The sequence below is a fragment of the Macrotis lagotis genome, chromosome 6 (genome assembly GCF_037893015.1).
Source record: "Macrotis lagotis isolate mMagLag1 chromosome 6, bilby.v1.9.chrom.fasta, whole genome shotgun sequence".
Lineage (NCBI taxonomy): Eukaryota > Metazoa > Chordata > Mammalia > Peramelemorphia > Peramelidae > Macrotis > Macrotis lagotis.
This window is the reverse complement of record NC_133663.1, coordinates 92337993-92361978: the sequence shown is the minus strand read 5'-3', so window position 1 is coordinate 92361978 and position 23986 is coordinate 92337993. Positions and strand designations below refer to the sequence as shown.

Genomic DNA, 23986 nt, shown 5'->3' with positions numbered 1-23986 from the left:
GGAAAATCATGTGTTCAAGAGTTTACTTAGTATTTAATAATATTATCTTATTTATTTACTTTAATTATTAACTTGAATTAATAGTATTTATTCATTTATTATAATTCCATTAATTGTTATTATTTAATTAATTTATAAGTATTCATTATAATAGTAAATCAATTATCATTCATTAATAATATTATTAATAAGGAATATATATAAATACTGGTTTAATTATTATTTGCTAATAATAATGCTATAATTAATCAGGAAAACTGATTCTCCAAATCAGTGCAGTTTAATTGCACTTTTGAAACACCCTATTAGGAAGTGATGCCTTGGGAGTGGGAAAGGTGGGGAGAAGGTAGACTCTTAGAGGAATAGACTTGATTTGATATGGTTCTTAATGGTAACTTGCATCTTCCTGAGTTCAAATCCAGCCTCAGACACTAATTCTAAGCAAGTCACTTAACCCTGTTTGCCTCAGTTTCCTCATCTGTAAAATGAACCAGAGAAGAAAATGACAAACCACTCCAGAATCTCTTGCAAAGGAAAACTGCAAATAGTGTCACAAAGAGTTAGATGACTGAAAAACCACTAAACAATAACAATTTGACTCCAGAAGAAGTACTCTGGAGTTTTGCAGAGTCTTGTAGTTCTCAATCTATGATCTAATGTAACATCAATCTAAGGCGACTGTATTTTAGCCTGCAAGCACTAGGAAGTCACTGTAGATTTTTTTTTTTGAGCAGGGAATGGGATATAATCAGATCTATGTTTTAAGAAGTTTGAAGTCAGAATTACATAAATGGAAGAAAATCTAGGAAGAGGAAGACCAATTAAGAAGTTCTTTATTACAACATTATTTTAAAAGTCATATTTTAATTAATAGTAATAATTTTTAAATTATACGTAAAGACAATTTTTACAAGATTTTGAGTTCCAAATTTTTCCCCTCCTTTCCTTCCTTCCCTCCTCTCTTCCTAAAATGATAAGTAATTTGGTTTAAGTTGTATATAAGTATAAAAAAAATTTCCATATCAGTCATAATTATAAAAGAAGAAACAGACCAAAAGAAAAAACACAGAAAAAAAAATAAAGTAAAAATAGTATATTTTGATCTACATTTAGACACCATCAGTTCTTTCTCTGGGTGAGGATAACATTTTCCATCACAAATCCTTTGGGATTGTCTGGAATCATAGTATTACTGATAAGTTGATCATCACTCAATGTTATTGCACCATTATTAAGGTTGCAAAATTATAAAAAAAAAAAGAACAAACAAGCAAAGCTTGAAAAAAGAGATGAGAGGTTACTCCCACACCACCTGTTCCCAGAGGTGGAAGGTCCACAGGTGTTGCATATTACACACATATCTGAACTTCTTAATGTATTTATCAGTTGTGTTGATTTATTTCCTCTTCCTTTTTTTCCTTTAAAATATTCTTATTATATCGCTTGCCTTCTCAAAATAAGGGAGGAATGAGAGGATAAGAGAGAATTTTTTAAATTAATGTTAAGAAATATTTAAATGTAATTGGGAAATATTTAATGAGATAAAACTATATTTAAAACATTTCAAAATTAAAATATAAAATATTTTAATACACAACATAATGACAAAATATTAAATATAAACTATAATTTAAAATATGTTATTATAATAATTCTTATAAATTTAACACTCTCTGGAAAGGGGAGAGAGAGGCATACTAGAAAAGCCCATGTCAATGTTGAAAAAAATAAAGACATCAGAAAAAAAAATTTAATGAAATTATTGGAATTGTCCAAATGAGAATTAATAAGGAAAACATCATCAGGACTGTCATCTTTTCAGGGAACCCCAATTCACATATCGAGGGATGGTGGTTCCGGGGAGCAACATTTGGAGTTTTGCAATAAGAAGTATTCAGCATTTCTTCATGGCTGTGGTTCTATCCCTTGTATTCCTGGGTTCTGCCTCCTACTTGGGAGCCAGGCATTCCTCCCCCACAGCCTGGTAACACTGCCAACTTGAATTCCTAAACTTGACCTAAATCTTGAACTTGTACAAGGAGTTCCCTCCAGCTTTGCTGTTACTGTCATTGCTCAACCTTGGTGAATCCCCTAATTTTCTGGAGAGGCCACAGTCATGAGTGTTCCGGGTGGGTTATTCTCAGTCTGGTTTCCCAACTTTCCAACTCTTCTTGCTCCCTCCTTTTCAAAGTCAAACCCCAAAGTTGTAGACAGTTCAGGAATACAGCATCCATCATCACCTATGTTGCATCAGAAGGGGCAAGGGGAAACACCCAGGGCCAGGCAAGTTGACTATCACATTGTTAATCTTGTTAAGAAATCATTTTCCATAGAAAAACAAGTTCATTAAGCTCTTGCTCCATCCTCTTTTTATCTGTTCTTCCCCCTATTATTCCTCATGCTTGGAAATATCCGTTCACAGAGTGGGGAGAAATGTCAGATGGAAGCCATGTGGCAAGGAATGCCTAAATGGTCCTGATGGCCTCAAATCTGGCTTAGTATTACATCTCATTCAGCTGTCCATCCAGGCAACTGCCTGGTCCACTTCTCCCTACTGACCTCCAGTGAAATTTCTCTATTCCACCACATCACACCTCACATCCCTACCCCCGACAAGCTAAGCAACCTGGAATGAGAACTGAGTAAGTAAAAACTTAGTGGAAGGGGAGGCTAGGTGGCGCAGTGGATAAAGCACCGGCCTTGGAGTCAGGAGTACCTGGGTTCAAATCCAGTCTCAGACACTTAATAATTACCTAGCTGTGTGGCCTTGGGCAAGACACTTAACCCCGTTTGCCTTGCAAAAACAAAACAAAACAAAAAAACTTAGTGGAAAGAGACCAGGCTTTGCATCCCTTAAAGCCTTTTATCATCTGCCCTAGCCTCTAGACCACCTCTAATAACACCTCCCAAGATGGATCAACTCATCACCCTAAGACTCTTCTGATCAAAACATACTTAGGTAATTGCTCCCCTATATGTTGTTGTCTCCTCAATGAACTGTTTCCATTTTAGTATTTCTATTTTTAGTGTTTAAGCACTGTCACTGGCCTAGAGTAATTGCTTAATAAAAACTTTTCCAATCATTTAGTCATTCATTCATTCATTCAATGGGAGCCATGAGGACCTTTCTACCTTCTACAGCGAGACTTCACCAAAGTGAGAACAAAGATTTCACCAACAAGAGTATACTGGGAATATCTTCTCCCCTCCCCTAGCTAGGTGGCACAGTAGATAGAGTATTGGACCTGGAGTCAGGAAGATCTGAATTCAAGTCCAACTTTTGATATTGTCTAGCCTGTATGACCCTCGGCAAGTCACTTAACCTGTTTGCCTCAGTTTCCTCATCTATAAAATAAAGAAAATAATAGTACCTACCTCTCAAGGTACCACTATTCCACTATGTCATTTGGAGTAACTATATGGATAGAGCTATAACATTATATTCCCCAGGATGCAAAAAATAAAGATTATATCTACAAAAAACAAAATGCCATAAACAAATTATTTTTAATGATCAAAATATATTAAATATCAATTGAAATCTTGAATTTATTTCAAAACAATGCTATATGTCCATTAATTCTAGGAACAGAATTCAACAGAGAAATATATTGCCTGTATGTATTTATGTATGTAAATGTCATTAAGCTTCTTAAATTGGCAACTATTTGACTACAGCAACAGTTTAAATGCTGAAGATTCTGTACCTTGAAGTTTGGATGTTAAGCTAAAAGGTAACATTAGTTCATATGGATCTGCCCACATTCTAAGGAGAAAGAACCAGAATGTATCTTTGCAAAACTAAGTTAGAAGTAGAGAAAAAAGTTAGTCCATCTTAAGGACACCTAGGAACAAATTGTCCAACAGAACTGAATTATACGTGTGGGATGTGTTATATATATATAAGAACTGTTCACATACTATATCAGTGTAGGAGAAGAGAAGGAAGGAAGGAAGGAAGGAAGGAAGGAAGGAAGGAAGGAAGGAAGGAAGGAAGGAAGGAAGGAAGGAAGGGAGGGAGGAAGGGAAGGAGGAAGGGGAAGAGAAAAAAGGGAATGAGAAAATGAGAATTATAATTGCACCTTACCTCCTGGAGTTGTTGTGAGACTGTTTAAGCTTTAAAGACTCTCATAAATGCTAGCTATGGGAGAAATGGAGGAGGGAAGAGAGAAAGGAAGGAAAAAACAAACATTTAGAGAAAGGGAGTTAAGAAAGGAGGAAGGAAGGAGGAAGAAAACAGGGAGAAAGGAAGGAAAAGGGGGAGGGAGGAAATGAGGATCATAATTATATCTCTCTCCCAGAGTTGTCATGAGGATAAAGTGAGATATTTGTAAAGCACTTTGCAAGCTTTAAAGAATCCTTTAAATACTAGTTATGATTTTTAGTTAGCCTGCAGAGCACCTGCAAATCATAAAGTTGTAGATCATAGGTTAGAAGTAACCTCCAAGGTCAACTCCCTCTTTTTTAGATATGGGGAAGCTGAGACCCAAAATTGAGTGATTTGCCCAGTCACATGGGTAACAGAAGTGAAGATTTGAATTCAGCTCCTCTGACACTAGGGTCAGTGATGGGTGTGAGATGTTAGTTTTACTTTATGGGTTAATTAGCTAAATTGCATAGGGAAAGTCTCTTAACACTTCTTCAGTAAAACAGAAGGATTAGTCTAAACATCTTCCAAAGTCTTAAAATGCCATGATTCATTTTATAGCATTTCTATTGTCTCTTGGTGTCCTCGTGGCAGCCAGGGCCACACATCAGGAAGACTTAAGTTTGAATCTTGCCTTCATTTGCCTTAACTAGCTGTGTACAAATCCCTGGGCAAATTTCATTACCTTTTCTGTGCCTCAATTTCCTTACCTATAAAATGGAGTTGGACTTAATGATCTCCAAGGTCCATCTATGATCCCATTAGGAGCTTCATTTCTCCTCAACAATTTTTGTCATCATTCTCTTTAGTCACTTTGGTTGCATCTCCATCACCAGTCCACAAATGGACCACTTTGTGGCCAAGATTTTGCTCCTTTCATTTTCCTGCTAAGAGAAAGCTCTTGTTGGCTTTCTGTTTTTCCATCATTGGCTGAAAAAGTCTCCGTGTTCTCCCCTGGCCCTTATCACTCCATTTCTTATACCTCAGGCATTCAACGTGTCACTATAGCTGAATTATTCAGCTCCTGTAACAGTTACTACTAACAGTAAATGCCTCTGGCTTCCCCAAGATCTACATTTGCTGACTTGCCACTTCCCTAACAGCCTGTGTTGCCCTCTTGGTACCTTTCTTGTTCTATCAGTAAAATCTCCATTAGAGATCAGAGACTTCATTCTGCTGCAATGCCCTCTCCCTGATGACCTTATTGGACTCCCCAAAGCTTCTATTTTCTCCACTTTAGTCTCGATTCATTTCAGTGGTTTCCAGGACCGATTGCTTTGTCCTTTGTAGACAGACTACATATTCTTAGATTCAAAGAATCACAAAAGGTCAGATGGAAAATTAGTAATTATCTAGTCATCATTTTATAGCTAGACTCTTGTAGAATAAGTAGGGCACTGGACCTGAAATCAGGAAAACCTCACTTCAGGTACAACTTCAGACATTTACTAGGTGTCTGACCCTGAACTCTGTCTGCCTCAGTTCCCTCCTGTAAAATAGGAATAATAACAGCTTTTACCTAACAGCCCCTCTGTCTTTCCTATTGCTGCAGTTTCTACTGAAGTGAATCTAGATTAGAGCATTTAGATCCATGCAGAAAATGAGTACATATTGTTCACCAGGACACTGATGTAACAACTTGATTTGGAACACTGGAATTTCATTTTTTCCCCTGTCCTGTTCCCCACCCCACCCCACCCCTCATTTACTTGTAAGGACTGTTATGCCCCAGGAAGTTTTCTTCAATTACATAAAATTCTGTTTGTGAAATTACATCATTGCCCCATTCATATATTCTCATAGTGTTGGAGTTCTTCCATTTGGTAGACTGATCTTTCAGAGTTTTGCTTTGGAAAAATGTAAGGTTTGAATTTTGAATATTATCATGTTTTTATCATTTTATTTTATTTTGGTTTTTGTAGGGTTTTTGTCTTTTTAAATTTATTTTTATATAAAATTTGTGAATTAAACAGAATATATCTCTAACTTTAAAAACTAACAACCACCATAATAATAATACCTACTTATAGGTTGTGAAGATCACATGAATTTTTATACATATAAACCTTACAATTTTAAACCCTAAAGTATCAATAATACTTGATATTATTAGTTTCAATATTAAATTATCGTTCTTACTTGATATGATTATTGCTCTCATCATTTTTAAGGCTTCCTGATTAGTTAATAAAGCTGAGAGCCAGAAAGACACCAGGTCCCACCCAAGATGCCAAAGTAAGATATTATTTAAGACCAGAGTAGAGAGCCCACTGACTTCTTAACTCCCAAACTTCCACTACTCTACCTCCCTTTCTCCATTTTTTATTTTTTTTTGGTGAGGCAGTTGGGGACTAAGAGACTTGCCCAGGGTTGCACAGCTAGGAAACTTTAAGTGTCTGAGATCAAATTTAAACTTGGGTCCTCTTGTCTCCAGGGCTCCTGCACTGCCTCACTAACCCTCTCCCCCTTTCTCCCTTTCTTAAACAGGCATCAATCATTTAGCATCCTAAAAGCAGGTTGAATGTAATCAAATGAGATCTCAAATATAAAGCAAATCCACTCTCTTCATCATTAATGATCATCATAGTGATTATTATTGACCCCTAGGATAGGAAAGAAATGAAAAGCAGAGAACAAGTCCACTTGGTGAGTTTTCTAATCAGACCCTCAGTATCTCCTATGACAAGAGATCCTGGGGTTACCGGGGCTGTTCTGAGTTTAAATCTGATGTTTGTCTCTACTCTAGGGTGGGCCCAAGTCTCAGGTGTTCTCTCCAGCCTTGAAGGCCACCCTACAAAGGAATGCATTTCATGGAAACTTCAACCCACCCAGAATTTAAATATGGTTCTTTTGAATGGGAGCCAAAGGGAGGTAATGCCATTATCAGCAATTTGTTCTTGGATTCTTAGAAACCACAAGGAAAAAATGAGTGAGGCCCTTTAAACTGTGAAGGGGGAAAGAGCAGCCGGAATGTTCGCTCATGATTTCCTAAAATAACCAGAGAACCGTGAGGCTAAACTCAACACCTGAGGCAAACTGGGAGTTGCTATTTTAATGAAGCCCAGCTTCCAAAATGATCTTCATCCACTGGATGACTTAAGCCAACCCGGGGAGGCTCCTGGCAGTGTTTTATGGGTGACTAATACTCCACAGCTAAAAACAACACAAGAGGGTTTTCCAAGAACTGGTCTCATGGCAGGTACACCATCATCTTTCCACCTGTTCTCCTCCACTCATGTCCACGTACTCTGTCAGCTGATCCTAAGGAACAATTTTTCTCAAATTCACATAACCTAGTAACTGAGATATGGATCATTCATTCTTTCTATTCAATAAATATTTATTAGGTGCTTAGCATTCACAGAGCATTCTTGTAGACTCTGGGGTAGATAAAAAGAAAAGAGCTCCAAGTCCTTTCCCCTACATAACTCTGTATAGACAAATAAAACACAAAACACAGATAATTATAATGTCAACAATGCATTTCAGCCAAAAGAATCAGCTCATTTTAGCCAGGGCCATTTCAAAATACTATCATACCTCCACCAAAATATAGTATGAATTAGATCTCTAGCTTCCCTTTCAGTCACACCCAGGTTCAGAACACTGTTTAGATCAACATCTGTTCAAAGTCATGACTACACGTCCCCATCAATATATTTCCATGGGACATCATGCCAGAGGACACATGAAATCAGAGGAAAAAGCATTTAATGAAACAAGATAGTAAGGTAATTAAGAGAATTAAAATAGGTACCAAATGTTCTCTACACCCATGTCAAATGGACACCATGTTTCAAACCTTTAGGGAATTGCTAGCCAACCTTCACGTTAATCCTTCCATTTTCCCAGCATAGTAGGAGTGACATACTCATAAATCCATGCCACTGGTGTGGAAGATCAGACTCTGAAGTCATTCTACTTAATCATTTCCCTTTCAATCTTGTCACATAAGTCTAGTTCTGACTTTTTTGGTGCAGTCACTTGAGAGCATTGATTTCTCTCAGGACACTAGTCAAAAGAGGGCTAACTTCTTGAGACGCAAACAGGAAGATGGATTTTAGGAGACCGTGTCCAGATGGATGCTCCCCGGAAGGCATTTCATATCTTTCTCTACCACAGACATTTCTGCCACATAATACCTTTCCTTTAAAACCCATTGTGCTTGGAGATATGAAGGCATAAATGACTTTCTATGTAGTGTCATTCAGAGAATTTTTCCCAAGGAGTGAGGATCATTCATCCCTGAGCATTATGGAAAACAAAGTCTATTCATGAAAATATTATATATATATATATATATATATATATGTATGTATATATATATGAGAATATATTCATTTGCAATACAAAGAACTTAGAGTCATGGAATATGCCATATTGATACAAGGGAGGCAATGATAATTTATTAAGCATTCACTGTATGTAGAGGGCTTCACATAAATTATCTCATTTAATCCTCACAACAATCCTACATTTTTAATCTCTACTTTGCTTATGAAGAAACTAAGGCAAACAGATTAAGCAATTTGCCCAGGATCACACAGCTAGTAAGCATCTGAGGTGAGATTTGAACCCAGGTCTTCCTACCTCCAGGTCTAGTCTCTAACTATCCACTGTACCAGCTAGCTACCTCCCCAAAAAAAGGAGGAACTGGAAGTACCTAATCTAGAAAAGACTTTGGGAATACATGATAGCTTTCTTTAGGCATAATAATAACAACAATAATAATCATAGCTAGCATTTATATAGTGGTTTAAATTTTGTAAAACACTAGCTCATCAACCCTGGGCAATAGATGCTACTAATGCTACCTCCATTTTACAGATGAGAAAACTGAGGCAGAGAGAGATTAAATGACTTGCCCAAAGTCATCCAGCTAGTAAGGGTCCAAGTCAGCATTTAAACTCACAAGTTCCTGAGTCCAGGTCTAGTTCCCTAACCATCATACCACCTAGATAGACTTACTTTAGCCCGAGGATAGACTCAGCAACAATGGGAAGGCTTTCAACAAGGCAAAATTTAGGTTTGATGTCAGGAAAAACTGTCTGTTTATAACTCTCCAAAGTGGAAGGGACTGCTCCAGAAAATATTGGGTTACCCAACTTTGTAGTCTTTAAGCAAAAAAGACCAGTACCAGCTATAACCAGCTTGTACTAGCTCCAGAAAGCCAAGTAAATATTTTAGTTTAAGCATTTATACAACAGAAATCCTCAAAATCTCCAAAACCTGGTTTGATTTTTAAAATTTTGTTAATTGCCTAGCCTAAAGAAAGTGATGGAGAAAGTTATAATATGCAGATTAAACTTCAAAATGTGCCATTCATACCTCCCCCCTCCCCCAAAAAGTCAGTTGTTAAATATTTACCAGCACCCTCCAGTGTAGAAAAATGCTTTGTTCAGGTATGGATTTGGCTAGAAAGACTCGAGGTCGTTTATCCAACTCTGATAGACAAAATAATTGGTTTATATTCATTTTCAATTGTTTTTAATATAAACAACCTTCTTAACAAAGCTCATCAAATAAGTAATAAAGAATACAATGTTTTTAATATATTAAAGGATATCTAATCTGATGAGGGCAGTGGCTTTTAATTAGACCTCATTTTGAAAAATAATGGTATCAGATTAACATACTGTTACATGTGTATGACACAATGGTGTGTGGAGATTTCTGTTCTTAGGAATAAGCAGCTTTGACTCAAGCTTAGCTTCACTACCTACACAAAGATTGTAACTTGAGGGAAGTCATTTTTGATCTATCCACCTGGGACAATAATATTTGCTCAACTCACCCCCAAAAGACTAAATGAGCTATACCCAATAACAGCACTTTGTAGTATAAGGGTTGGAGCATCATCAGCCTTAGAGTCAGGAAGGTCTGAATTCAAAAATCTACCTCTGATACTTAGTGAGCTAGTCAGGTCACTTAATCTCTATTTCCCAGATAACCCTCTAAGCTTATTAATCAGAAATAAATTGCTGGTCTGAATCTGCAGAGGAAATTTCCACACAGGAAGTTCCCTACCCTTTTGAAAGCACAGGTTCAAATCTTATCCTTCCCTACCTCAAAAAACAAAACAAAACAAAACAAAACCAATGACGACAAAATACCCTCAAACTCTATAAAGAGTAATGGTGCAATGGTTGGTATTTTCTTATTTATTATTGAAGATTAAACAATATCACTGTTAGAGACAAGTTATAGTATAACCGATCAGAACAATACCACTATGGAATGCTCTACCACAAATAGGGCACAAATAGTCCATGTGAACACCTAGGGTGGGTACTCTAAACTCAAGTATCTCAAACTTTCTTTGAGCCACTTCAATTCTGCCTTCCTCATAGAGCGCAGCCCCATCTCTGATGAGGGTACACCATGCTGGGTAGTCCTGTGCCACTGTCTCCCTTATAGCACAAACAATTCCAAATTTCTTTTTTTTTTAATTTTTATTTTTTATTTAAGGCAATGGGCCAAATGACTTGCCCAAGGTCGCACAGCTAGCCAATTATTAAGTGTCTGAGACCGGATTTGGACTCAGGCCCTCCTAACTCCAAGATCAGTACTCTATACACTGAGCCACTTAGCTGCCCCACCAATTCCAAATTTCTTAAGAGAGATTTTTAAAGTCCTTGTATTTCTTTTTCTGAACTCCCTTGTGAGTGCTTTTGCTCTGTGTGAGTTCTCCATAAAACAGTTTTTTTGGCAAGTGAAGGTTTGACATTCAAACAATGTGGACAGTTCATTATAGTTGTGCTCTCTGTAATAACATTTGAATGCTTGGCAGTTCCACACAGGACCTCAGGGTCTGGTATCTTTTCCTGCCGGGTGATTTTCAGAATCTTCTAGGACAATTTAAGTGAAAACAATCCAGTAAAAGTACTGGATTTGTAGTTAGGAAGACCAGAATTTAAATTTCTCCTCAGGCACTTGTTTCACTGTATATAGCCTTGGGCCAATCTCAGCCTCAGTTTCCTCATCTGTAAAATGGGGATAAAATAATACCTACCTCTCAAGATTGTTGTTTTGAGGACCCAATGAGTTAACATATTTTCAGTGCTTTGCAAATGTTAAAATGCTATCTAAATATGAGTTATTATAATTATTTAGACTAGGACAATCCGGGGAGTGTGGGACTCAGTCTGAAATCCTGAGTTTAAATTCCAGCTTAGTAGTTGTGTGATCTTAGCAATTACTTGGCTCTACCAAGACATAGTGTTTCATCTATAAAATGAGGATACTTACACTACCTATCTTAAAGATTAATGAGGAAAGCACCGTATAAACTATAAAATCCTAGCTAAGGGTGAGCTGTTATCATCATGGCCTGTGTGACGCATCACATCCAGGATATATAATAGTAGGCCCTTCCCTATTCTGGGCTAAACAGGAAGGGGAAGGGCAAGGGTGGGAATCATTCTGAGAGGTAGGGATGCACTGATTCATTCATTCAACAAATATTTATTGAGGGTCCATTTTGGCAAAGCACTATGCTAGGCTGTAGGTTGGCTTAAGGAGAACTTTGAACTCAAATCAAGAGATCTGAGTTTGATTCTCATCTCTGCCACTAATTAGCTAAATAACTGTGGGCGAATCACTTTATTTCTCTAAACCTCAGGGTTTTTTTTATCTGTAAAATGAGGATGATCATATCAGCATTAAATGTTCTTCACAGAATTGTTCTGAGGAAAAACACATTGTACAGTATAAAGCTTCCATCTCTGAGAGGTGTGGAAGCTTCAGAACCACTTAAGTGAATCAACTGCATATAGCCTCACTATTTTAAATATGTGTTTATTAGTAGTCTATCCTTAAGATACCACTTCTGGGCCCACAGGGTTGGGGATTGGTACCAAAGCATGTGGTTTGGTTTGGAGGGACTTGGCCTCTAAGGACCAGGATTCTTGTTTTCACATGTCACCCAGGAGAAAAATTCCTTAAAGGTTAGATTATAGTTTATGTCTAGTTCTCTTCAATGGGAAGGGGGATGGGAACAAGGAGCACAATACAAGTTAAGTATGATAACTTAATCTTAAATACAAAAAAAGAATGCTAGGAACAGAATGCTTACAGGTGTACATTAACAGAATGAACTGACCAGAAGTCAGTAATGCCTTCTTCCTCATAGGATAATAGAGTCAGAAAATCTGGGTTTGAATTCAGATTTTTTTCCCTTACTACATGCGAGATAGTAGGCAAACCCCTTAATCTTTCTGAGGCTCAGTTTTCTCTTCTATAAAATTGGAATTATACTTGTAACTACTATAATAATCTGGAAAGTTGAAACATCAGACCATGATGTAGCTTGCAGTGCTGCTTATTAAAATTTAACATTAAACAAAAACCAAGGACTATTACCTTTAATTTAGGAAAAAACCCATTATCTTATTATGTAATTTTGCTATCTCTTATACTTTGTTTTTCTTCCTAAAGGATATGATTTCTTTCTCTCATCACATTCAACTTAGATCAAAATGTATGCCATGGAAACAATGTAAAGACTAACAGACTGTCTTCTGGGGAGGGGAGGGAAGCAAGATTGGGGGGAAACTATAAAACTCAAAATAAATAAAATCTTTCTAAAAAAAAATTAACATTTCATGATGAACTACTATTGTTCTTTAAGAACTCAAGAGACGTGGGTGGCTAGGTGGCAGTGGATAAAGCACAGGCCTTGGTACCTGGGTTCTAATCCGGTCTCAGACACTTAGTAATTACCTAGCTGTGTGGCCTTGGGCAAGCCACTTAACCCCGTTTGCCTTGCAAAAACCTAAAAACAAAAACAAAAACAAAAAAAAAAACTCAAGAGAGGGAGGACTTCAGAAAAGCCTAGAAAGGAGGAGGTAGGTGGCACAGTGGATGGAACACCAGCCCTGTAGTTAGGAAGACCTGAGTTCAAATGTGACCCCAGATACTTAATAATTGCCTAACTGTATGACAAGTCACTTAATCCCATTACTTTAAATAAATAAAATTTTAAAAAGAAAAGAGAAGAAAAGCCTGGAAAGACTTGCATGAACTGAGGCTGAGTGAAGAACCAGGGGAACATTGTACACACTAACAGCAACATTATTTGATGATCAGCTATGATGGACTGAGCTCTCAGAAACTCAGTGATCAAGGACAATCCTAAAAGACTTATGATGGAAAATGCCATCTACATCCAGAGGAAAAAACTTATGAACTCTAAATGCATACCAAAGTATACTATTTTGCCTTTTTAAAACTTGTTTTATGGATTTTTTTCAATTTTCTCATTTTTTTTTCCTTTAATTCTGATTCTTTCACAAGACTAATATGGAAATATATTAAACATGATTTTACATGTATAACCTATATGAGATTACTTGTAGTCATGGGGGAGGGGAAGGGAGGGAGGGAGATAAATGTGGAACTCAAAAGCTTACAAAAAAAGATGAATATTGAAAACTATCTTTGCATGTAATTGAAAAAATAAGCCAAAATAGCATTAAAACAGCCAACCTCGACCCAGTCCTCTTCTTGACTATGGCCACCATCTCTAAGAATGCTGCAGTAATTGCCAGGGATTTCTCTGCTACCTCCACTCTGCTCTGACCTAATAAGAACCTGGACATTCTGAGCTCATAAAATCACCTCCAAACCTAGACATACCCATTTTGGGATATTTTGGGAATAGATCCATTATCACCTAAGATCAGGAGAAAACACACACAAAAGAACAAAGGCAGCTAGAGACACCGTGTAAACTTTCCTATTTATGGCTTCCACACTAGGTGCCATCTACATGAAGTCACCATGATACCAAGATAGAGAAGGAGCCTGTGCTTCCTCAATGCTCACCAGAGTTACATGATGTCACCTGCAGAGTCTCAGACAATAGAGAGACAGAAGAAGTCCTTTTCTTTAAGTTGCTGTCTTCTGATCCCAGGACCACTTGAGGCTTACTATGGTATGCCAAAATACCAAAATATCAATTACCATGTCCTTGGGGTCTCTGGAAGTTTCCAGGGGAGTCTGGGTACAAACTCTTGGAAATGGTTCCTATAGAACAATTATTCTCTACTATGCTATTTTGAAGGCTGTGAAATGCTAAGTAAGTCCCTTAACCTCAAATTTTTCCAGGCAGCTATTTAAATTAGAAATTAGAAATAAATTGGTGATCTGAATCAGCGAATGGAATTTGCATATTGGGATCTTTTTACATTAGTAAAATCACAGGTCCAAACTCTGCCCCATTAAAAAAGTGTGGTATTTTTTAAATACACCCTTTCCCTTCCCCTATCCAGTGGTCTATTTCTTTTAGCAAAGAATAAAACCAAAAGAGGAAGAAAATGAGGCTCAGCAAAATTATTCAATATATCAACTGGTCCTGAAACTATAGTGTTCCATTCCTATACTTCTGCAAAGGAGGGAGAGAACTACACTTTCTAGTTTTTCTCCCAGTCTTAATTTGACCCCTATAATGACATAGCATTTAGTTTCAGTTTCTTGTTCTTTCTAATTTTACATTGCTATAGTCATCATCTATTTTGGTAGAGCTAGAGTCATGGCATAAGTTGTTTTCCTAACCCTGTTTTCTTCACTCTGTATCTGTTCATATGTCTTCTCAGGTTTTTTTCCTAAATTCTTCATCTTCATCATTTCTTATAGCTCAGTAATATCCCATTACACTCACTCACTAGGGTTTGTTTTTGTTGTTCATTCATCTTTTCAATCATGTCTGATTTCACAACCACTTTTGTGATTTTCTTGGCAAAGATAGTGAAGTAGTTTTCATTTCCTTCTCCAGACCTTCCTTCATTTGAGGAAACTGAGGCAAATAGGGTTAAATGACTTGCCCAGGGACAGAAAACTAATAAGAATCTGAGGTCAGATTTCAACTTAAGGAAGATGAGTCTTCCTGATTTTAAGGTCCAGTGCTCGCTCTATCCACTGTATCAGTTAGCTGTCCATGATTTGTTTAGCCATTTCCCAATTGATGGACACCTACTTCTTTCCTATCACAAAAGTGCTTCTATCAATATTTTAGGATGTATAGGACCTTTTGTCTTTGTCATCTCTGGGGTATTAACATTGAAAGATTTGGAAGTGTTTGATAAAAGTTTTAATCATGTTTTTTTACAATCATCAGAATTGTCTTAAAGGGGACAAGATATCATATAAATACTATCCCACAAAACATGGTCTCCTGAGCTTCAGAGTGTAGAAGGAAGAGGTAAAGGTGGATGTTACAAAAAAGGCAAATGTTCAGAAAACTTCCTAATAATTAGAATTTTCCAAAGTGGAACTGACTTCCATATGAGATAGTAATTCACTTGAAGGTCTTTAAGCAAAGACCAGGTGACCACATTGTCAGCTATATTATAGATAGGATTCTGGTTCGTATAAGAATTAGACAAAATAGTGTATAAAAACCCTTTCTATTCTTGATATGTTGAGATTTAATATTGCCTGATGATGGAAGGAGTTATAAACTAATATTCTTAACCTGAGGGTTGTAAATTTTTTTAAAAAAACGTGTTGATAACTTTTTTCAACATAATTGTTTTTTCTTGTAATTCTTTGTATTTTATTTTATGCAATAAAAAACATTATTCTAAGAAGGTAGTTCATGAGTTTTTGCCAGACTACCAAAGGAATCTAGTCTATAACACAAAAAAATGTCAATTATTCCTGGACTATCTGAAAGAATCTTTGTTCCCCACTATATGTAAAGGGAGATTATATTACGGCCTATACGTAGTAAGTTTGCCTTGTTTCTGCCTCCCCAAACCAGGCAGTTACAACTTCCTTTTAACCCTTCATCAAGATTCTAGGCAACCGGGGCAGCTAGGTGGCATGGTGGAAAGAACAGCGGTACTGGAGACATTTAATAATATAATATAATAATTGCCTAACTGTGTGACCTTGGGCAAGTCAATTAACCCCACTGCTTTGCAAAAAAATCAAAACCCAAAACAAGAAAACACCTAGATTGTAGAATTGGGTGACTTAATAGCAGAGGTATAGAACTCACTGCCACAAGTAGCCCCTCAAAACTCTCAATTGGGGAAGACCATTTTGATCTTTGGATGTTGTTATTGTCTAGTTGTTTTTCAGAACCAGAAAAAAAAATGAGGCATAGAGGCATAGAGATAGGGGAAGGACAGGAAGGAGAATGTCTCTTCCTCCAGGCCTGGAATAACTGATGGATCTTTTCTGAATGTTAAGAAGTTCAATTTCCATTAGAAAAATGTGTAAATACAAATTGTTTAACAAAATAAATAAAAAATACAATACAACATAGATAATGTTAATTTTTGATTATCTAAGTCAACATTTGGCCACCAGGAATTCATTTTTATTTGTCTGGCACCACTGATTTGAGTGATATTTGTAAAAATGGGGAAATCAGGAGAAGAAGCTGACTCAGAGGGTTGGAATTGGTAATGATGAGATACATCCATCTTTATATTTTCTGAGTTTGAGGTGACAGTGGAACATCCAAGAGAAAACAACCAATAAGTACTTAAATTATAATCTTTAGTGTTGTAAATTGGGGACTAGAAGAATCAAGAGGATTTCTATGTGAACACTGGATATGGGTAAGGTTCTGTACTGTCCTGGGTCTCAGTTTCATCATTTGAAAAATAAAGTGCTTTGACTAGATCTCTTCTTTCTCTAATTCTAATTCTTTCTATGATTCTATGAATTCATACCTACTATCGACAGAGACTCTCATTTCTTTGAAAGTGGATAACATTAAGATGGAGCAATGAAGAGAGAGGGAAAGTAAAAACAAGAAAGAGTCAACAGCTGAAGAAAATAAAAGTTAAAAATGGACAATACAATCTCCCTTGGCTGGCATTCCCAAAAATACACACAAAGTTTTTGTACTGCTCAGGTCCCCTAGGATCTCTTGTATTCCAAGGAAGCCTATTTTGTTTATCCTTGTAAATAAAGCCCATCGAGCAGCTAAGATATATTTTTATGTACATATAAAAATACTCTATGTTTACTTAGCACTTTCCTTTTAAGGATTTCAGAGCATTTACACATGTTCTCATTATGCACCTACTCACCCTGGGGAAATAGATAGGTAGTGCTAGAAATGGGCTGTAATGCAAAAAGTGTTAAAATGGAAATAATGATCCTTACCACCTATCTAAAATAAGACCATGGAGCCAGAAATGGAGTTTTTTACTCAGCAAGTCCTGATATTATGACTGTTGAGAGACTCCTATACAAATAATGTAAATTCACACTGGATGGCCCACAGGGTCCCCATCAGTGGGTCTTCTCCATAGTCTCAAAATGAAATTCAGCCATTATTCTTTTCCCTCTGTCTCTATTGTCTTCATCCCCTAGTTGTCTTAGTCCTAAGCATTTGGGGCCCTTTTGGAAACTAAGTTTCAGTGAAGATTGAAGGAGAAAACAAGAGTTTTCTCCAGGATCCACCCAAGTCCATCCAAAGCCACAGACAGTTCAAGAATGAACTTGAAGAAGACATAGGTCGATCCATAAGAAGCCATATTCCCCAAACCATGGTGTTCAGACTCCTCATTTTATAAATGAGGAAACTGAGGCCCAAAGATATAAGGTATTGTGTCCAAAGTTATTCACATTAAGTATCAGAGAAGAGGTTCAAACTCAGTTCTTCTCATTTCTCACTCCAAATCTAGCACTTTTCCCACTAGACCAAGTTGCTTTTCAAAATGTAAGTACATGTGTATTTCTTAACATGAGAAATGCTTTTTGACTTCAACAGAATATCTTTTTTCACACTATTTTGCCATGTTAGTTTGAGGTATAAAAAAAAGACTCCTTAAATGAATATTCCATGTGTCTTACACCATCAGGTTTACAACTGTCTGTGGAGGAAATCCTGTTGGGGAGGAGAGTAGGGGTGTTTTGTGAAGGCCAGGCTGCTTTTCCTTTAATAGAAAAAGAAAGACATTATAGGGGAAATGATTGATTTGGCTTCCTTGACACCTGAAGCATAAAAATCTTAGGCTATGAGGAGTTTAAGATGAAAGTTTTTCCCAGATATCCCACTGCCTAACAGAAAGTCTTTCTTCAACTAGCATGGCTATTTGTTGTAATGGATATTTAGGTGGAAGGGTGAAAGTTGTTTTATCTGAAATATTATCTTTTTAATACTATCTTAGAAATTATATTCTTTTTAGCTTTTGTAATTGGTAAAGTCATTTTCATTGTATTGTCTGGCCCACAGTATCTCTTTGCATTACAACTCTGAGCCTGAATCCCTGGACTAGGTTAAGGTAGACCTAACTCAAAATACCTATGCTTTGCTACCAATGGGCAGCCAAAATTTTTCTACCAAGTATCCCCGTATACGGACTGACTATGGCTAAGTCTCAGTGAGCCAGGAGACAATCTCCATGGAGACCCAACAAGGTTATTAAAATAATTATGATAGCACGTTTCCTTCTGCTCTCTCAAAACATTTCCTCTGTGAGATTAGCAATTTTTCAAACTTTTCTGTGCATAAGACATTTGGAAACACCTGTGATCTATATGGAAATGCTCTCCCTCAAGTGACTTCTAATCGAAGATGGCTTATAACTACTTTAGATACCCCTTTGGGGGTAAAATTTTGCCCATATAGTAGGTGTAAATTGAACTTCTTAACATTCAAAAAAGATCCATCAGTTATTCCAGGCTCATATGACCTGGAGGAAGAGACAATCTCCTTCCTGTCCTTCCCCTATCTCTATGCCTCTATGCCTCATTTTTATTCTGGTTCTGAAAAATAATTAGACAATAACAACATCCAATGATAAAAATGGTCTTCCCTAATCAGCCAAGACTTGAGTGCATTTAGAGAAAACCAGTGATCTGGGCAGGTGAACTAAGGGACACTGAGAGATGGAAAAATGGAGAGAGGAATTCCTGAGCCACACCTCCCCTTCATGGAGTCAGTGCATAACTAAAAAGGGTTTGGCTTGTTGTGACAATTGTCTACTCCTTCCCTTACTACTTTTTACTAACATAGTTGGCGCCTAAATTGTTATTTGAGCCTTGAGGCAGTCCAAGGATATAGATAAGCATTGCAGCATCAGGTACCATCCATAATACCTATTAAGCTCCTGCCTCCTCCCTAAGATGGAAACCATGCCCAACTGGTCAAATTGTCCCATTCCTGATCTCCAGAAACATGTAGTCAATGATTTATCAGCAAGAATGTATTAAGTAAGGACCACTAAGTGACACAGTAGATAGAGCACCAGCCCTGGAATCAAGAGAACCTGAGTTCAAATCCACACTTACTGGCCGTGTGACCCTGGACTAGTCATTTAACCCCCAAATGCCTCAAAAAATAGTCCCTGCCCTCAAAGAGCTTACAAAACTGGCACCAGAAGAATACGGCATTAAGGACAGATATAAAAAAAACCAAGTATCAAGCTAGGAGTTAGAGATTAAGAATGAAGGACAAGAAAGAGGCCATAGGCACTTGAGGGGTTGAGGGAAACAAAGTGAAGGGGCAGAGAATAAAGTGAATAAAAAAATTCCCCAGCAAAATTTTCCCCAAAATTTCTAATATTGGAAGAATATTTGTGGAAGAAACAATGCCTTAATACTCACCTCAACATACAATTGAACTAGTTTTTCCTTAAAAGATATTGAGATGGTCCTCAAAATGTTCCTCAATCCTTTAAAGGTATTGAGATGTCCATCAAGGTTCAGAAGACTAAGGGTTCAGACTAATAACATCACTTTCTCATGTCTAGGTACCACAAGGACCTGTTTGGTGGGGGTGGGGGGTCTCTAGAAAGTTTGGTTGGTAAATGACAAGGATTAATATATATGAGGGTGCAGAGCTCTGCTGAATCAGTTCCAAGCATCATCAATGCCTATCATTATTCAATATCCCTCTCCTGCTATGGCCAAATGAATCTCCTTTGGTTAATTATTGAGAGACCTACAAGTGTCTCATTCTGTTCCAATAGCAAACCTAAACTTGTTTACATTTAGGAGACTTATTTACAATTAGGCCCAACCCAGTATACCAGGGGAACCACCACCTCTATAATAATGAATCTAGGATTGTAGATGCTGGGATGCTGAATGGGAGAAGGTTAGCAGAGATGGGAAGGGAAGCTCAAAGGAAGCCACCAATAGCTTTGGTAACAGCAAATATAGGTTGGATTAAGCATGTATAGAGATATTCTTTTCCCTCTTCATATTAATGCATATACAATTCAGCATTTGGAAATTCCCTAGCTGCTTCTGACCATATGCTAACCTGACACTATGAGGACTTGGAATTTTGATATGAGATGGAAACCCCCAAATGATTCTTTGGTCCTCCTTTCCTCTGCCTATGAAGACAGGGAAGGTTGGAATGTTTTCTTTGTTAGAGAAAAAAAAAAGATAGCTTCCATCTCATTCTGTTGCTCCCACTCTCCTTTTTCAAGTAATATGCATTTTGTCTAGACTCCTCATAAGGGCACTGGGGAATGGGGTGGCCTTGGCCTAAACAAGTCTTTATTTTCCTATCTTTTCCACTTTATGTTTTCTTTCCTGAATAGGTGAACAAACATCAACTTCAAGGTAAACATGATCTCCTGAATTCTGGGAGTCCTGGATCCAATAAGTGGAACTGCCTTGTACAGGAGAAGCTTCTGCATTAGTTAGTTGATAAACATTTCCTAAATGCCTCTGATGTGCAGGAAAGAAAGTCACCAATAAGAGGCTTGGCTCATTTTGCGGGCAGATGAATACAAGGGGGGTGTTGGGACAATGAAGAGGAGATAAAGAAGCAAAACTGCTAATCAGCAATCCACAAACTGATGTTCTGAGGTTTAAGTATCTCAGCCTCCAGAGAGAGAGTGTAGTATTGGTTATCAGTTAAATTACAGATGCCTATTTTAAGCCATTACTGTCGATATACACTTGGGCAAGACTATTAGGTTTTCGTATTTCTTTTGTGGATAGGAAATGAATCTTGTCCCAAACCCAAATGACATCAAATATCAAATCCCTTTTTACTCTCTCCATTTTGGGGAAACTCTATTCTAACCTAAGTCTGAGCCTTAAATGGTGGGGGGGGGGGGGCAAAGATTTTAGTGAGCCAAAGAGCGTGAGAAAAAGGAGTCTTGAGGCCAGATTCCCCAGGACTGAACAGGATCCAGATGGAATTCAGAGAAATGGGGCCCCTTAAGGAGAGGGAGTGTCCTTGGGCCCAGCAGTCACTCCTTAACTAGCCTACCAAGTAGCAAAAGCAAAAAATGACCCCACTGCTCCCAGCATATGCCTAATGCGATAATGACCCACCCAATCCTTCAACAACTCCAACCCCCACCCCAACCCTTTTCTGCTTCTTACATAAGAAGACTTTGATTGTGTTAATACCTCAATAATAAAACACCAGTGTGTGGTGTGTTGAGATAACAAAGTTATGGAGTGTTTCTAAAGTGCCTCTCCCCCCCCAAGATATCTTGGATCATTTCATCATTCCCCCAGTGTACATGCTATTACATAAAAGGCAGGAAGTTACATACATTTTAACAAAGCTTCTCAGATGTCAGGAAATTAACCTTCAGGAGCCTGAGCCAAGAACGATTAAAGAAAATGCACTCTGAGTTAAAAAAAAAAAAAAAAACCACTAAGGAGATTGATCAAAAGTTGTTTACTGGGCACCCCGGCTCTATTCTGTACAATTGAACAGCCCTAAAAGTCTGACTGGAAAGCCCTTATGCCCCTGCATAGTTTGGCTGTCCTGGGCTTTAATCCTCATTGAGGTCCCAGAAAGAGCTAAAGCCACAGACTCTCTTATCCTTGCCTTCAAGCTTGGATGCCTGCCCTTGGCAAGAGGGATCCCAACAAAAAGGCTAAGCCGGTCCTGCTTTCCATGTATGGGAAGGAGCTCACGCACCTGACATCAGCAGGATTCCAACTAGTGGTGAAGAAGAAAACAATAAAATGCCTTTAAAAGGAGGTGAGTCAAGAAAGTCCCTAGGGGAGCTGGACCCTGATAAGTCAGCCCCACCCTTCCACCAGGAAAAGATATTATGTCCCTGTCCCAAGGTCTCATATTAACTAAATACAAAAAGTCTGGTTGACGTGTGTGATGGAGCTATTTTTGTGTCCATACTTCTGGGGTCCCTAAAGTATGGAGCCCAAATCCTCCGTGTCTGTTCTGAAGTTTAGGAGAGGGGGGTCCTCGTTCAGTTCCTTTGCCCTGTCTCTAATGTCTTGATCCCAAGGGCCAGGCTGCTTTGAGTGAGGAGGCTGGCTGATCTAGAAGGGTTGGTCTGAACTGCCTCCCCTTGTGATATGGTTCATCATGTTCTCTCTTGCTGCTTGGCATCCTGGACCAGACAGGTACTGAGCATGCTCTGAATTGTTCCAAAACCCTGGATGACGATATGGTAGTCTACACGTAGACTTTGCTGAAGGTCACCTCAATACTCAATTTACTGACTTTAGTGGGAGAACAAATGAAATTCTCCCAATAACACATCTGTGCCTAACAGGGAAATAAGCACTCATTAAGCACCAACTATATACCAAATGTCAATTAAATACTAAGCTCTTTTACAAATATGACCTCATCTGATCCCCAGACCACTGAACTGAGGCAGAGAGTAGTTGATTTGCCCAACATCACACAGCTAATAAATGTCTAAGGTTAAATTTGAATGCAAGTCTTCCTGAGCCCAGGATCAGTACTCGGTCCATTGTACCACTTTGCTGCCAAGTGAGCAGGGAAAAATCACAGATCACGACGCTAACATTGACTAACTTTTTATTCTTCAGGAGGTGACAATGTGTCCTGTTGATTTTCAGGCCTGGGTCCCACAACATGACTGGTCAGATGAAAAGAACAATCAATTAAACAATCAATAAACATTCGTTAAACTCCTCCTGTGTAATAGGCACTCTGCTAAGCTCCATCACCATGACAATGGGAGAAGAGGGAAAGTTGGAGCCCATTATCTCCTTTCTGCCAAGTGAATCCCTCAGGAGTGTGGCAACCAAACTATGAATGTTTATATTCAATAGCAATGAAAATGATGGGGCTGGGAAGAGCAGGGGATGAAGACTAAACATCTTAATCCTAAAAATAAGAAAAGGTTTTAACCATCAACTAGTCAGGTTTTCCAAAATTAATAATTTCTGATTTCATACCCCCAAACAGATTAAGTCCATACTTGGGATGGGCATCTAGGATGCTGTTAATATTGAAGAACAATTTGTCTCAGTGGCCAATAACTCCAATGCCCAGGCAAATTGTTGGAGACGAATTCCCAGCCCCTGAAACAGAATAAGAGCTCACTGTATTTTCCTGGGCATTTTATTTCCTTGAAGTTGCATAAATGGATTGTTTAGTCTTCAGAAAAAGAAAAAAAAAGCAGGTTACAAAAAGTTCAGTTTTCTAACACTTAGAAACAGAGGCTTAACTCGATACCTGCTTCTCATCTCTGCCAATGATAATTTTTTAAGTAGATTGAACTTGATTAAAATCCACATTACAAGTCATACATACCACTGCTCCTGAGCAGATCAGTTTACAAGGTGTTATGAAACGCATACCATTCTGAATGTCTCTCCAAAAGGTACTTCACGTAGAAAAATTTGCCTTTCTTCCCCCTTCCCCCCCTCCAGTAAACAGATAACAAGTCAAGGTTTGTCATCCAATACCTGCATGTAGCAGTGACTGACTTCATTAAGACCAGAACATGCCCTAGTTTGGATTTTTTCTTTAATAGGGGACTGCAGAGGCATTGCCTTAGCATGTCAAAGACAGCATCACCTTCTAGAAAGAAACTGAGAAGGCTGATTAATGCAACCACCATGGTGTCTCCCTGTTCTCCACTGATGTTAACCTCCTGATCCAGAGTCTTCCTG

General features: G+C 37.9%; 1 long non-coding RNA gene across 2 annotated transcripts in view; it reads left to right on the top strand.

The window, feature by feature from the left end:
- Positions 1–21172, top strand: part of LOC141491105 (uncharacterized) — a 62100-nt gene extending 40928 nt beyond the window's left edge. Inside the window, exon 4 of one of the 2 annotated variants that reach the window (XR_012469462.1) lies at positions 20665–21172. This is a non-coding gene — a long non-coding RNA (uncharacterized LOC141491105). Of the gene's footprint in view, positions 1–13905; positions 15601–20664 lie in introns of those variants that run through there. The other variant, XR_012469461.1, reaches the window with a different exon arrangement.
- The last annotated feature ends 2814 nt before the right edge of the window (positions 21173–23986 follow it).